This window comes from Schistocerca cancellata, chromosome 6, assembly GCF_023864275.1.
Source record: "Schistocerca cancellata isolate TAMUIC-IGC-003103 chromosome 6, iqSchCanc2.1, whole genome shotgun sequence".
In the NCBI taxonomy this organism is placed as follows: Eukaryota; Metazoa; Arthropoda; class Insecta; order Orthoptera; family Acrididae; genus Schistocerca; species Schistocerca cancellata.
In genome coordinates this window covers 297,343,459-297,360,715 of record NC_064631.1, presented here as the reverse complement: position 1 = coordinate 297,360,715, position 17,257 = coordinate 297,343,459, and positions in this window count along the sequence as shown.

The window sequence follows — 17,257 nt, the reverse complement described above, 5'->3', positions numbered from 1 at the left end:
TTTTAAATTTTACATAAGGGCCTTCAGTTGTGTTATATAAAAATTTTTAAGACTGATTTTATTTTTAAAAAATTTCTTTAACTAGGCCTTCAGCCATATTGTCTAATTGTGTTCTTTTAAAGCAATGTGTAAATAAGTGGTTCTTACAAAAATAAAGTTGTGTGTTTGATTGTTCAACTCACAGTAACTGTTTACGGCCCCATCCACAATCGTAATCTTATCCTGTGCGCTCTCTGATTACCTACCAACCAGATTCCACAAGGTGTCTGTTTTTTCGGACATGTCCGAAAGAACAGACAACACATATAGAGTCACATAAGAGGTACCAACATTTTTATTTCGTGAAGAATTACATATATCGGAAACAATTACACATATCCTGCAAATTTAGAGAGTCGAGAGGCACTTATTTTTTGTTTGGTTAATGTTTTTAGCGACGATATCAACGGATATATTGAACCAAGTACGTGTTTTTTATGTAGAACCGTATACTTTTCATAACTGCATACGATAGCTTTTGAGAAGACAGTTAGAGTGATATAGCGTTTGTTAATATTAATGTTGAAACATTTTGTAAAAGAAATCGAGAAATTTCAAAGAATGTGGGAGCACGGTGGCCGGAAACAGCATTAGCACTGCAAACCCCGCCAAGCAGAGCTCTCGTTACACGCTATGTCAGAATGTCAACACATTTACTCGTTTACTTGTCTGCACTGCAGGCCGCTCATTTCTGCTTCGACTTTCGTTGCGTGCAGATACGTACATGTTGAATACTTCGCATTTATGTGGTGAATATAAACGAAATGCCGTAAAAACAGTACAGCGGTATAGGGCTATGTATCCGGATAGCCAGTGTCCAACTCGTCAGGCAGTTGCGCGAATTAGTAAGACGCTACTGCGGACAGGCAGCCTGTACGTCAAAAAGAGGACAAGAAAGAAGACTGCAACTGTCGAAGAATACGAAGAAGCTGAACACGAAGAAACTGTTCTGGATACGACACTAGTGCATTCGCACAGTGGTACGAGACACAATGCCAATGAATGTGGAATCAGCCAGACGAGTGTCATTCAAATCCTGCATCGACAAAATTTCCATTCCTATCATCTGTCACTACGTCAGGAACTTGACAACAGTGATTTCGAACGCCGTACAGAATTTTGTCGGTTTGCTCTTCAGCATCTGGGAGACGACCCTACGTTTTTCCAGCGTGTTCCCTTTATCGAAGAAGCAACGCTAATGTAAATTTGCATAACATGCACTACTGGGCAGCCGAAAATCCACACTGGCTTTGTCAGGTGCATAAACTTATGGTGCAGCAGCATGGGAAATTACATTGTGGGACCTTACTTCATATCAGGTGTTTTAAATGGACCTTCGTACGCAGACTTTCTGACAAACATTCTGCCGGTTCTTCTAGAAGACGTACCACTCGATATTTGCCAGGATATGTGGCTGCTACAAAAACATGGTTCAAATGGCTCTGAGCACTATGGGACTTAACTTCTGAGGTCATCAGTCCCCTAGAACTTAGAACTACTTAAACCTAACTAACCTAACGACATCACACACATCCATGCCCGAGGCAGGATTCGAACTTGCGACCGTAGCGGTCGCGCGGTTCCAGACTGAAGCGCCTAGAACCGCCGGCCACCCTGGCCAGCTGGTTGCTACACGCCGGTTGTCCAGCTCACTCGTCCCATTGTAACCTCTCCCTTACTAATCGGCCTATCCTCCTTGCGATATAAAATATGACCGTGGATCGCGTGTATACCTAATGGAATTTTTCTAAATTGATAAGGCTATCTTTCCCGAAGAAGTAATACTGATAAGTAGGGGAAAAGTGTACAACCGATCTTTCTGATAGAAAAGTCTACTAAAAATAAAACAGTAATTAAACCGAACAGGGCTACAATTTGGAAAAATGAAAGTTATTTTGTGCATTCACTCATGAACAACACTGGACAGAAAAGGGGTACCACTGATCATGAATCCAAAAGTTACACTAATGAACGAAAAGGAAATAATTACGGTCGCCAGCCCACTAGGGCGATTTACAACCAAAATCCTGTACAAGATGATGGGAAACAAAAACATTAATTATTGAACACTGACGTCGCAACTGAAAGTTGTCACGTTTTTTGACACTAATTTTAAGTGAGTATGTAATGATAAAGAAAACTGAGAAGTCACTTTTACATTAAGTTTTTCATTAAATGTCGAAAAAGGCAATCGAGTAATGATTTGAAAATAACCACTTAAACTGGATGTTAGTACTGAACAAGTGAACAATGACTTTCAGAGACCTCAACATAACGTCATCAAAGAAATTTAGAGAAAGGCAAGCACTTTTTACTTTGCAGTTACTTAATTTTCGAATTGGATTTCATATTATTGTCTGAACAACTGAGCCTTTTTTGCTGACTTGAACAGAATTAAATACTAAAATACGTACCAAACCAAACAGCCATGTGATCCAAGCTATATGTAAAATAAATAAAACTTCCGCACTCTTAATTTGTGAATTTTCTTTAGATTTGGATTTTTTCCAGTGATAGATTCTCAAACTTCGGTTAGCATATAAGGAAAAAAGGGAACAAGTACCCTGCTTGGTAACAATGTCTGGGGCCAATGAGGACACAATCGCCCTGAATTTAACTGATTATTATTTAAATAAAGTTCATTATTCAAATGATATTTGGTTGTGCTGCTGGGTTAGCCGTTAATACTTTCTACCAATGAACAGTCTTACTTCAGTGCTGTGCGTGCGACGAAACTCGGAGCCTACGACGAATCTGTGTTGCTGGGAAGTTGTTGAAGACGGTAGCATCTTGTGGGGCCACAGCTAATTACAGGAAAGGGCAATTGTAATTAATACAGCCTCTTCCGGTCGTCCACTGTCCTTCCTCCTGCTATTAGTCATCTGACCGGCGCGCGTGCATGATGCCACCGAAATGGTACTCTCTACTGCGAGAGCGTTAACACCACACTTCCGCACACTACAAGCGCTGGAGCCCGTCTCTCGCTCTCTCCGCGCGTTCTGCGCAACAACCCCCTACCCAAAGATTTTACAGCGCACAAGCACTGCTATTATCGTTGCTAGTTGATGCAAATAACAATTCCTTTGGCTTTTTCCCAGAGCTTATAAGTTTCACAGTAAAACACAGATAAATACAATAAAACGTCAACAGACTTCTACCTAAATGTACACATGCAGTGAAGCAATGTCCTTACTTATTAAAAGAAAGCATTTAAATTACAAATATTTGCATAAAATTTAAAAAAAATATATATCGTTAACAGGTGCCATGCATCCTGCATTTTCGGTGTTACACCGTGTTGCAACGCACATACTGAATGAGAACTTTCCTGGACGTTGCCTAGGACGAAATTCTGTTCTCAAATGGCCTGCAAGGTCCTCCGATTTGACTCCTCTAGATTTCTTTCTTTGCGGAGCACTCAACGATGAAGTCAATGACGAAGCCTTAACTACACCACACGATACGCTTCGCCGAATCGCCAAAGCATCCTCTACCATATCATCAACTGAAATTACATTTGTTCATCGTTCCTTCGAGCGGCGGTTAATTCATGGTCAACAATTTGAACACATGCTTAAATAAAAGATAAATTTATTTTTTTGGAAGACAAAATTTATATGATTTGGGTGGTTACCAAATCATTGTTAGGAAATTGTTTATTTCATTTACATGTGTACGAAATTGCATTGCAATGTCAAAAAAACGTACAGCGTGTATTGCACGTCGCTGGTAACACTGTCATTATGCAGTTACATTTAGCATGAAACGACGTTTAGTAAAGAAGAATATTTATTTTGGAGTCACCAAAGTATTTTAAAAAAACGTGAAGTTCAACGACTGTATCCCATGTGATGTAATATAGAGCAGTGTAGGTAGAGACAGTTGTCCGACAGCATGTATTTTACCTCTAAGAAGCACACAGCCACGTACAGGAAAATGTGGATCAAGGTTTCCTCCTAAAATTTAGGTATTTAATATAGTTGCTTTTTGCAGCGTATAAGAACTCTTAATTTTTTAAGGATGAATAGTTGATTTCTCTGTTTCAGCTCACGTGACTCTGAAAGGATACACAAATGTGAAATAGTTTTTCTAAGTCTTTTGTGATACGCTAGACTCTAGCCTATGCGGTATTTCCATATGAAACATTTGTAGGTGAACTTACATCTAGGTTGTAAGTTGGTTCAAGGAGAAATACTGCTTTATGCTCGTAGCGCAGGGCTACCTTGCGGTATAGAACGAAGCAGCCTGGACCGAGACCGCTGCTTGGCAGTGTTTACATCGCTAATGCTGTTTCGGACCACTGTGCACTCACATTCTAGAACATTTCTTGAATATTTTACGACAGGTTTCAACGTCAACATCAACAAACGCTATATAGATATAATTGTCTCCTCAAGAGCTATCGAGTGCGGTTATAAAAAGTATAGGATTCCGTTTATAAAAACGTACTTGCTTCGATATGTCCATTGATACCAGCGCTAAAAACATTAACCAAACAAGAAAATACGTGCCGCTCGACGCTGTAACACTTGGTGAAAACAACGTTTCTATATGTGTAACCGTTACAAAATAAAAGGGGTGTTACGTGACTCAACCTGTATACTGAGTGTCTCTCCTACATGTCGTATGGCACATTTTCTCTGTTGATTCATCAGATACTTGCAGTTTCGTGTCTGCAAAGTATAGCTGTAGCTGGAGTCAGCCCAAACAAATGCTGCTAATTGTGTCTAGGTCCCAGTGTCGCGGAAAGCGTAGGTGAATGTCACTTATGGGATAATAGAGCTCCCACTGGCCTGCGTCCGTGGCGCGCTGCATGTTTCGCACGACAGTTCGCTTGGTGATGGCGTATCCAGACACGATCTGGGGTAGCGGTAATGTGATTCATCCGACCAGTCGACACGTCTCCATCGATCCACAGTCCAGTCTCGGTGATCCCGTGAACGCTGCAATCGTAACTGACAATGTCGTTGGGTCACCATGTGAACACCTAGGGATCATATGTTCCGGAGCTACACGTTCAGCACTGTGTGCTGAACCGCGTACTCCGAGAAATACGTTCCTGTATCTGCATTTTTCTCAGTCGTCAGATCTTCCACAGGTCTCCACCTATTCAGCCTTACGGACTGGGCAAGATTCGGATCTCCACGTTCTATGAAAAGAAGGGGAAGTCTGACACCTTGTCGCCTAGTCGTCATTTAGCCGTCAGTCAACCAATTGTTATAGATGCTGATGATAGTAGAATGCGAACAGCCTACCAGCTTTGCTATTTTCGAACTCTACATCTACATGTATACTCTGCAAATCACATTTAAGTGCCTGGCAGAGGGTTCATCGAACAACCTTCACAATTCTCTATTATACCAATCTCTTATTGCGCGCGGAAAGAACGAACACATATATCTTTCCGTAAGAGCTCTGATTTCCCTTATTTTATCGTGGTGATCGTTTCTCCCTATGTAGGTCGGTGTCAGCAAAATATTTTCGCACTCGGAGGAGAAAGTTGGTGATTGGAATTTGACGAGAAAATTCCGTCGCAACGAAAAAGTCTTCTTTTAATGATGTCCAGCCCAAATCCTGTAGCATTTCTGCGACATTCTCTCCCATATTTCGCGATAGTACAAAACGTAATGCCCTTCTTTGAACTTTTCGATGTACTCCGTCAGCCCTGTCTGGTAAGCATCCCACACCGCGCAGCAGTATTCTAAGAGAGGACGGACAAATGTAGCGTAGGCAGTCTCCTTAGTAGATCTGTCACATTTTCTAAGTGTCCTGCCAATAAAACGCAGTCTTTGGTTAGCCTTCCCCACAAGATTTTCTATGTGTTTCTTCCAATTTAAGTTGTTCGTAATTGTAGTACCTAGGTATTTAGTTGAATTTACGGCTTTTAGATTAGACTAACCGAAGTTTAACGAACCCCTTTTAGCACTCATGTGGATGACCTCACACTTTTCGTTATTTAGGGTCAACTGCCAATTTTCGCACCTTACAGATATCTTTTGTAAATCTTTTTCCAATTTGTTTTGATCTTCTGATGACTTTATTAGTCGATAAACGACAGCGTCTTCTACAAAAAGCCTGAGACGGCTGCTCTGATTGTCTCCCAAATCGTTTATATAGGTAAGGAACAGGAAAGGGCCTATAACACTACCTTGGGGAAGGCCAGAAATCACTTCTGTTTTACTCGGTGACTTTCCGTCAATTACTACGAACTGTGACCTCTCTGACAGGAAATCTCAAATTCAGTCACATAACTGAGACGATATTCCATAAGCAAGCAATTTCACTACGAGCCGCTTGTGTGGTACAGTGTCAAAAGCCTTCCGGAAATCCAGAAATATGGAATCGATCTGAAATCCCTTGTCAATAGCACTGCTGGTTTTTATGAGCGGTGTTACAACACTGAGCCCATTGTCAGAGTCGTTTATGTCAGTTGATTTCGCCATTTTTGGTCCGTACCGTTGCTAGGATGATTCCCCTCTGCTCCGTTTACGCGTATACTTTCCGCACCTCCTCATTTGTCCACAACGTCACCAAGCGGTATACTGTACAACTTCGCAGATAGCAGCCCTCATAATGTTTTGTTTTTACTATCTATTAGAATACTTCTTTTGGCAAAGAATACTCTCTTTCCCTGTGCTAGACTATCAGTTATGTCGTTGCTTCTACCGTAAGCGATATTTTGCTTTCATAGTAGCAGTTCTTTGCTCCGTCTACTACGTTGTCCCCAATGTTAATGCTAAAGTTATCGCTAATCTTTTTTCTGCTATTCCTCATTATTGCAGACGTTCTTTAGCTTACTCCAATCCATATTATGTGCTCGTTAGACTATTAGTTGTAGTCAAGCTTCTACAATTCTTTCTCACTTTCTCAGGAGCTAGCAACGACGTCAGCGAATCTTAACAGTGATATCCTTTTATCCTGGGATTTTAAACCTCTCTCTGAACCTTTCTTCTGTTTCCTCCACTGAAAAATCTTCTTTCGATATTGCGAAATGCTTATGAAATGCTTAGTAACTTGTCATTGCGTGAAACAATCTGTATAAAGGATCTTTTGCTCTCGTGCATACGTGAAACAGTTTAATCGTTTTCTCCAGTTGCGTCGTTAGCAGTGAAGTTGCGGCGATGTTATTTTAATTATTCATTCGTTTGGACACCCAGTCAAAATTAGGCCCGTCACATGCTGTCTTAAATCGGACGATACAACTTACAGTTAATCGTTCAGAAACAGCTAATTCGCGTAGTAAGTAAGGACAATAAAAAAGATTGTATAAATGGTAAATATTGTGGTAACGGTCTTGCTAACACCACCTATCTCACCTATCAACAATATCAGAAATTGAATCCGCCTTGCTATTCGTTTATTTCTTTATTCTCCCAAACTAGTTTCGGTGACAAATATCACTATCATCAGTAGTTTTTTTAAATCTAAAACATGCAGAAAATAACATGGTTATACAAACACAGTGGCACATTATTACATTTTTTAGCATTCCTTTTTTGAAATATAGTTTTCTATGGATACTTTCATACTACCTTATTTACTGTATGGTACAGCATGTTTTTGAGAATTATTGTCGCTGTTTGCGACATATTTTCTGTGCGCTTTTTTTCTGTTGCCGTTTTTACTCAGCGAACATCATGTAATAACGTGCCGTTGTGTTTATGTAACCATGCTATTTTCTGCATGTTTTAGATTAAAAAACCCACTGATGATGGTGATATTTGTCGCCGAAACTAGTTTGAGAAAATAAAGAAACAAACGAGTAACAAGGTGTTTTACATCAAGGCGGACTCAATTTCTGATATTGTTGTTTTTCTATGCAAACACGGACCAAATGGAAGAGTTCCAAGACAAAATTGTTGTATCTCACATATATTGTACTATTTATAATACAGCAAAAATTTACAAGGAAATGAATTTTTAAAAAAATTTACGTTCCCGCATGGTGTGTACTGGAAAGCGTGACACGCGTTCGTTATAGTTCTCTTGCAGTTGTGGGTGCGGTCGCACCAGTCGTGGTAATTCGCACCACCGAAGTATCTACGAAGACGTGACTCATTTGTTCGTGGAAAGTCGACCGTGAACGAGGTCGTCATAGAAAAAAGTGCTGTGACGAGTTCTGTTTTCGCTACTGTTTCAGCGTAGAGAATTAATTGTATGGTAAAACGAAAGGAATGACGCAAGAAAAGATGATGGTGTGTTGAGAAGTAGAGCTGAAATAGTATATTAGGATCTTATATTTTGCTATATTCACTAAAGCAATTCTTGAGCCTATCATCCCAGTTATCAGGAAGCGAACCCCCTACCACAGATAATCGTTGCAGTACAAGGTAGCTGGCTTGCACGCTTGCAATGTAGGTAGGTGATGACAGGGTGTTACCTCTAAAACAGTTAATATGACAGCACAATATGCAATAAACATTTATAGGAAGAATGTACACAGGATACTCAGCTTCGAGTGTTGAAGATGCATGACACTGGAGTTCAAGTTCAATACTCTAACCTCACAATCCAAAGAGCGAGCTATCTAATCTAAACATATTTGCTGGTGACTGTTGTATTTAAAGTTTGAGCCTGACACGGAATATTTAATATTGACACTTGAGACTCTGTGTTTAATTGTCGGGTGATCTCTTGTTTAAAACGGCTGGCTATAAAAGCGTCTGAAACTTCCGGAAATGAAGAACTGTAGAATCTGAGCTGCAGGACCTGGCCGAATGCGTCCACCTGTCTTCATTAATTCTCGAGGGGCAAAGGCGGTAAGTACGAGTAGTTCCGGGTATCGGCACCCCTGTGGCGGCTTCCGGAACTAGCGGCGGATGAAGTTGACTTAAAAGGTTTCAGTCAGCCTCCTGTCTCAGTTAAGTAAGGTTTCCGAGAGGTCACTCCTCCGAAAATTAAGAAGACACATTGATGATAGAGGACTGCTGCCCTCTGAACAGTTCGGATTTCGTGAAAGACATTCCACCACCCAACAACTCAAAAGGGTCACCAACGCCAACAATAACAAGGAATACCGTGAAGCAGTATCCTTAAATGTATCGAAAACCTTCGACACCTTGTGGCAGGGGAAGAGGCTCATTTGGAAGCTCAATGAAATGAGTTTCCCTAGTTCCCTAGAAAGTACGTTAAAATGCTCGTACTTTTGTGGCGAGAGCTTAAGAAGGACTGTCCACTGTAATTCTCTATACATTCGACCTGCCCAGGGCTGCAGGACTTGAACACGCCATATAAGCAGTTTACATGGGGACATGTACAATGACCAGGTGAATCCAGCCCATGTGTCGCAAACTACAGGAAGCTTGCCATGAACTTGAAGGATGGTCAACTAGATGGAGAGTTTCCTTTTGAATAACCAGGCCGCCATCTATACTAGAAGAAGAACATCATTTCTCCCTCGGCAACTACTCTACAAAGTGCCCCTAGACTCTGTTACGTCACCAAAGTACCTCGATGTCATACTTGACAGCAAGCTTACCTGGCAACGTCAGACATCCGGCAGAAAGTCGTTCAGAGATTGGATGCACTCTACCCGTTACTTAACCAACGCTCAAACATACCATCGAAGATAGGACTGACAATTTACAGGATGTTTCTCTGTCCAGTGATGGATTGTGGCTGTGTAGCATGGGGTACGGCAGCGAAGATTCATATTCGCAGTCTGCAGACACAGCAGAACAAGGCCTTGCAAAGAATATTGTACGTGCCGTACGACTTATCAGCTACATACCTGCATGAAGCGGAAGTCTTAAACCGCTTTAACAAGACTGCTGCCGCCCTACACAGGAAAAAGTCGAAGTCAGCTTATCCTTTGAGCAGGGGACTTTGCAACTTACATGCAGCCCAAGGTCACTACAAAAGACCAAGAGACCTACTACACATGTAGTAGGCCAAAAGAAGTTCGAACCCTCAACTCATATTCAGCCTACGTGGTGACACAATGATAAAAGGAGTTTTACACGCCCTCTCCTAATACAACAGTAAACGTCTTCGGCTGGAAACTACGTTAAAAGCTAAACAAAGAAAAATGCGGCGTCACGTAGCCTGAAGGTTTCGTAATGGCAGAATGAGTTAGTGCAGATTAAGAGCGCCATCTAGGCGGCATCAGGCTGGATGAAGAGTGTCTGGATGGTGGAGCCCTCTTTAGGTATCGCTGTTTACCGTAGAAAATTATGCGCAGTGATAGATACCTAGATGATTTCAAGATCTTATTACGAGTATCTGAAGACCAGTTTGAGTACTTTCTGGCCTGCATGATGATCTGACCTCAGAGTTCTGTCTGGAGCGATCCCAGAAGTGCGTAGCATTCAAAGGTATCGTGCTAATGGAGTGTTATAACTTATTTCCTGTTAAGGAGGGTCATGTGTGAAATTTGACTCAATTCAGAAAGTCTGCATTTCAAACAGTTTTTTTACTGAAGTCATTGGCAACCTGTGACGACACTTTCTAAAAAAGGATGTCATGTAAAGAAACCTTTTGTTAAACTGACACGTTGCACATCATTAAAAATGTCCTATTCATGATCTACGAAACAAGCTCCTCCTTCCTTGTTGTTTTCTATTTTTCCAGTACTCCTTTAACTTCTCCCAACGTTGTTATTTCCTTTCTTCTTGTTCCCGATTTCTTATTTCTTCTGCATTGAATCCTTCTAGATTCAATATTTTATTCTTAAAAAGATTTTTGTCTGATATTTTCGATTCTTTGACACTGTTTCTCTCTAGATCTTTCCTGTAATTCACGATATTGTCGATTTCGTCTTCCAGAAATACAGGAAATTTTTTCGTGATCCTGTTCTCATTCATTCGGTAGGGACGTGCAAGAAAGTTTAATCTTCCTTTAGCTGTTACTTCTGATATTTCCTCTACATTTTGGTAGATCTCTTGATTACTTCTCATTTTCCAGCCATCTATATTTTGTATTGCAAAAAATAATCTGTCGTAAAGTCTCGTTTGCTGGAACGTTTAATCTTCTGTTAACGCATATTTTCACTAGTAAGAGTTTTCTCTATTAGTTCTGACACAACATGTACACCTGAGATTCTGATTAAGAAGGTGTAGCTAAAGTTAACACATCTCTACGAAACGAGACGTCGACGGAAACGAGACGTGACAAGGTACGCGAGCTGCGAACGCACGCCTCTTAATTTCTGACTGCCGAGTCTCTCCTCCAAGGGTTGATCTACGCTAAGCTGAGCTCCCTCCCACGTCACGTCGTGACATTGTGAGGGACCAGTTCATTAATTTGCACAGTGAGCAAACGGAGTCCTTATTACCATCGACATAAATTCCCGCAAAAAGCGCGTCGCTTCCTGCAGAAAACTTGGCGCGGCCGTAAAAGGGGGCAGTTACCTAGGATTTACTAGTTATTAATGTGTCGCCCCTCCCCCAGTATTAACGATCTTTATTATCTAGGCTCTGCCCTTCCCCCTCGCCACCGGCGTCTTCGCCGGTCCGCGCGAACATCTCCCGACTTTACGACGCCGCAGTAAAGACGCGAAATGAAGTGCGCTTCTGTCGTCTCCCGCAGTCGTTTTACAATCTTTCCTAGAGCCGCCCGTCCTCTAGTACTTTGTGAGAAGTCTCTCTCTTGCGTTCATAGACATTAGCCCGATATCGGTCGTGTCATTCGATGTTTGTGGAAAGCTTGTTCACTGCCGTCCGACGTCTGTAATTTTGGCACTTGCGCTATGATCTCGGGGCCCTTCATTAAAATCGCTGTATTCCATCCTACGAATTTTATTATTCCTTCAATGCAGATTCAGACATTACTCAAGTTGATATAAACGTTATTTCATACCGTTTCAAAGATGAGAGAGGAGGTTAAATTAATTGCTTTTTTAATACGAAAAATCTGTCAGACCCACCATTTTGTCACAAGAGGTTCTTCAGAGGGATATATCTCCAGCCTTGATGAAACTGCACTATATGATCAAAAGTATCCGGACACCCTCAAATAGCCGGCCACTGTGGCTAAGCGGTTCTAGGCGTCTCAGTCTGGAACTGCACGACCGCTACGGTCGCCGGTTCCAGTCCTGCCTCGGGCATGGATGTGTGTTGTGATGTCATTAGGTTAGTTAGGTTTAAATAGTTCTTAGTTCTAGGGGAGCGATGACCTCAGATGTTAAGTCCCATAGTGCTCAGAGCCATTTTAACCATTTTTTGAACAGCCTCAAAAACATACGTTTTTCATATTAGGTGCATTGTGCTGGCACCTACAGCCAGGTACTCCATATCAGCGACCTCGGCAGTCAGTAGACACCGTGAGAGAGCAGAATGGGGCGCTCCGCAGAACTCGCGGACTTAGAACGTGGACAGATAACTGGGTGTCACTTGTGTCATAACTCTATACACGATATTTCCACACTCCTAAACATCCCTAGGTACACTGTTTCCGATGTGACAGTGCAATGCAAACGTGAAGAGACATGTACAGCACAAAAGCGTACCGGCTGACCTAGTCTGTTGATTGACAGAGACCGCCAACAATTGAAGAGGGTCGACAAGTGTAATAGGCAGACATCTATTCAGAACAGCACACAGGAATTACAAACTGCATCAGGATCCACTGCAAGTACTATGACAGTTAGGCGGGAGGTGAGGAAACTTGAATTTCATGGTCGAGCGGCTGCTCATAAGCCATACATCACGCCGGTAAATGCCAAACGACGCCTCGCTTGGTTTAAGGAGCGTAAACTTTTGACGATTGAACAGTGTCAAAACATTGTGTGGACTGATGAATCATGGTACACAATGTGGCAATCCGATGGCAGGGTATAGGTATGGCGACTGCCTGGTGAACGTCATCCGCCAGCGTGTGTAGCGCCAACAGTAAAATTCGGAGGCGGTGGTGTTATGGTATGGTCGTGTTTTTTATGGAAGGGGCTTGCACCCCTTGTTGATTTGCGTGACACTATCACAGCACAGGCCTACATTGATGTTTTAATCACCTTCTTGGTTCCCACTGTTGAATATCAATTCGGAGATGACGATTGCATCCTTCAACACGATCGAGCACCTGTTCATACTGCACGGCCTGTGGCGGAGTGGTTACACGACAATAACCTTCCTGTAATGGACTGGCCTGCACAGAGTCCTGACCTGAATCCTATAGAGCACCTTTGGGATGTTTTGGAACGCCGAATTCGTGCCAGGCCTTACCGACCAACATCGATACCTCTCTTCGGTGCGCACTTGATGAAGAATGGGCTGCCACTCCCCAAGAAACCGTACAGCATCTGATCGAAGGTATGCCTGCGAGAGTGGAAGCTGTCATCAAGGATAAGGGTGGGCCAACACTATTGAATTCCAGCATTACCAATGTGAGGCACCAAGAACTTGTAAGTCATTTTTAGCCAGGTGTCAGGATACTTTTGGTCACATAGTGTAGCAACCCATTACCAACCATTTAAGCTTACGCCGGGCGCACGCAGTCAGTTGTTCCACAAAGTGTCGAAGGTTTTCGATACATTTAAGAATACTGCTCCACGGTATTCTTTGTTATTGCTGGCGATGGTGACCCTTATGAGTTATTTGGTGGTGGAATGTCCTTCACGAAATCCGAGCTGTTCAGAGGGCAGCAGTCCTCTGCCATCTGCCTTAAAGGAAAAGAAGATTGCGTGGCTAATAGAGATAGATGAAGAGGAAGGCATCTCAAGAGCAAGATAGGAGACGCTATCTTTGCTATTTGACGGATGAGAGGATTGGCCTGGTACATTAATTTTGTGGAGAACTTTATGAAGATGATAGTAGGAAATGCTTCAACTTCTTCTTAAAAGCAGCAGGAGATTGAATTTTGCGCAAGGTAAGGGGCAGTTTGTTCCAGAGGCGGACAGCGGCAACTGAGAAGGAGTTTGCAAAAGTTTTTGTTTTGTGAGTGGGCACAGTTAGGATACCAAATAAGAGTGACCTCGTGTTTCGATTATGATGGAATGACAGGTTTTTAATATCTGAAGCAAGGTACTGGGGTGCTTGCGCGACGAGGAGTCTGTGAAGTAGACATAGAGTGTGGTAGTCATGCAATTTGTCCGGCCCCAGCCACCCTAGCTCGGAGTATGAAGCACTAACATGATCATATCGGCGAATGTTGCAGGTGTAACGCACACAGGCATTCATGGTTAGCTCTAGCCGTCTTTTGTTTTCACTACTCGTGCCTTGCTGAATCACATCACAATAGTGGAGGTTCGGTAGAACGAGTGCTTGCACGAGCTGGCGTTTCAAGTCCTGTGGAAATATGTTCCGAAACTTTTTGAGAGCATAGAGACAAGCAGACGTCTTTCGGCACACTGCGACTGTATTCTCCGCCCAGTTGAGATGCTCATCCAAAGTTACACCCAAGTTCTTCACTGTTTTCTGATATGGTATTGGAGTACCGTCGAGCAGAATAGGAGGTAGCCGTTCGTGGAAATCTGAACTTATTAATTTCTGATGGGCTATTAAGATTACTTGCGTCTTTTTTGCATTTAGTTTAAGCCCCAGGTTTTTCGCCCATGTTACTACTGAAGACAGATCATCATTCATCTGAGCGATTGCAGTGTTTACGTCTTCAGGTCTGACGCTTAGGTAGAGTTGGAGGTCGTCGGCATAGAAATGATATTTACAGGAGGACAGAACGGACGAAATATCGTTGACATATAAAGAAAACAAAAGTGGTCCTAAGACTGATCCTTGTGGCACTCCCGAGGAAACATGTTTCCAGGAAGATTTTTCATTTACGCAGACAACACATTGCTGTCTGTCTTTTAAGTAGCTTTCAAACCATCTCATTGCACTATCAGAGAAATTAAGCTGTTGCATTTTTCTGAGCAATATGTCAAAGTTAACAGTGTCAAAAGCTTTGCTGAAGTCCAGTAGCGTCAATACTGTTGCCTTTCGATTGTCGATGGCACATTTCAGATCATCAGTTACTTTAATTAGAGCAGTGTTTGTGCCGTGATGTTTACGGAAACCGGATTGAAATTTGTCATATAGGCTGAATTCATGCAAGTGTTCAGTGATTTGGTCATGAACAATATATTCAAGTGCTTTGGAAACAGCAGGCAGTATGCTAATTGGTCGGTAATCACTAGGCAGTTGCGGGTTTTCGATCTTAGGGATGGGTCGAATTATGCTTCTTTTCCATGCAGTGGGGTATATTCCGTTCACGAGGGAAAAATTAAATATGTCAGTTAAGACAGGTACTAAGATATCGGCAACATTCTTAATCATGGTTATACCGATACTGTCGTTGCCTATTGCATCAGAAGAGATTCTCATTATTGCTTTTCTTGCCGTATTTGTTGTTACATGTTTTAGATGGAAGGTATCGTTGTTAGTTACCCTGTTTGGGGACTCTTGTGGACGGTAATTATCAGCCGTGCTGGTATTCAGAGGTGCAGAGAAGAATTCATTTAATTCGTTAGCTGACACATGAAAAGTAGTTTCCGATTTTGCCTTTCCGACCCCCAAGCTACGGAGATTCTTCCATAGAGTCGTGGGCGACTGATCGCTGCATACAAGGGAGCGAGCGTGCCTGATTTTAGCATTGCGAATGCATTGTTTCACTCTGTTCCGTAGCTTTCTGTATTCTTCGAAACGCTCGGGTTTCGGATCTGCCTTGAAACGCCTGTGGGCAGCATCCCTATTAGTCATCATTTGACGTAATTCAGCTGTCAGTCATGGAGCAGGAGATTTTCTTACACGGATTGTGCGCACAGGTGCATGTTTGTCATAGAGGGCAGTGAGTTTATCACCAAGTTCATTAATTTTGCCGTCGATTGTAGGTTCTCTGATTATTTGATGCCATGAGATTTCTGAGCAATCGGCTGTTAGAGCGTCAAGGTCAATACGTTTCATGTTCCTACAAGTTATGTAACGCGATTTGATCCTTGGGGGCTGCACAGAGTAGGCCAGGAATATTACATCATGTGCTGAGAGGCCAGGGGCCGATGTTTGACCAACATCTCTTACTTTGTCAGTCTGTTTCGTTGCGATTACGTCTATAAGAGTATGACTGTGCGCCGTATGGTGTGTAGGTTGTAATGGAAGAATGTTCATGCTATTGCAACTAAACAGTCTTCTTAGGTTTATTGCGGAGGGAGTGTCTCTTAGCAGGTCTATGTTCAAGTCACCCATTACGATGACATGTTCGTATTGACACTGAAGTGAATGTAATTCCGACTGGAAGGAACTCATTGAGTTTATTTTTGGCGGCTTGTACACGACGCCAGTCAAGAATTTCCGACTTTGTATATTTATTTCAATGAACATGAATTCAGCCTCTTTTTCTTCAGCAGGATTTGACGTACATGAGACTTTCGCTTTGAGATCTGTTCGTATATACGCGCCGACCCCGCCACCTCTCTTTTTTGATCTGTCTGCCCCAAGAAATGTGTACCCTGGGAGATGAATAGATGCAGAGGATATGTGTGGTTTCAACCACGTTTCGGATAAGAGGATTACGTGGTAGTTTAGTTGATTGAAGAGGAGGCTAAGTTCTTCGTAATGTGCAGGTAAAGACTGGATGTAGCAGTGAGCTGCTAAAAGCTCTGACGCGTTCCGCTGGGCGGCCTGAGTAGGGTGGCAGACTGGTTTGTCCCTTTGTTGGGCACTACCTGCCGCGTGGGGCACTGGCCGGTGCTTCCGCCAAGTGACATAACACAGGGGTGTCCGAGATTTTGCACGCCCTGTTTGTGACTCTGCGAGTGCCGAAAGAAAGGCGACTGCAAGAGATTTCCTGGGGTTGCGGGAGTATAGAAAATGGATTAGTGGTATTCGGTGCAAGGAGAATATGACCAAAATAGTGACGGCTGTGTGTCACTGTGTATCCTATGTCGTAAGAGGAGAAATGTAATTCGCGTATTTGAAACAGGTTAGGGTGGAAATAAGGGAAAGGGGAGTGATTTAAGAGGCCGATGCTGCCAGCAGAGAGAAGTAAGCTTAATAATTAATAGATTATCGTAGTAAGCTAGAATTAAATTGAAATTTGCTAAAGTGATACTGGTAGTGATTATCGTAGGAAGCTACAATTAGATTGAAATTCGCTAAAGTGATACTGATGGTGATTTTTGTTATGAACAATTTAAACCGAAGAGATGGGTGATTACTGAACTAAAAAAGAGAGTAATAATTGCAATAGAACTATTACAGAATGGAAGAGAATAAACTGAGAAAATGAAAAAAGTATTACCAGTAACTAAAATTAAGTAATTGTTAGAGCTACAGACACAAAGAAATAGTGAAAA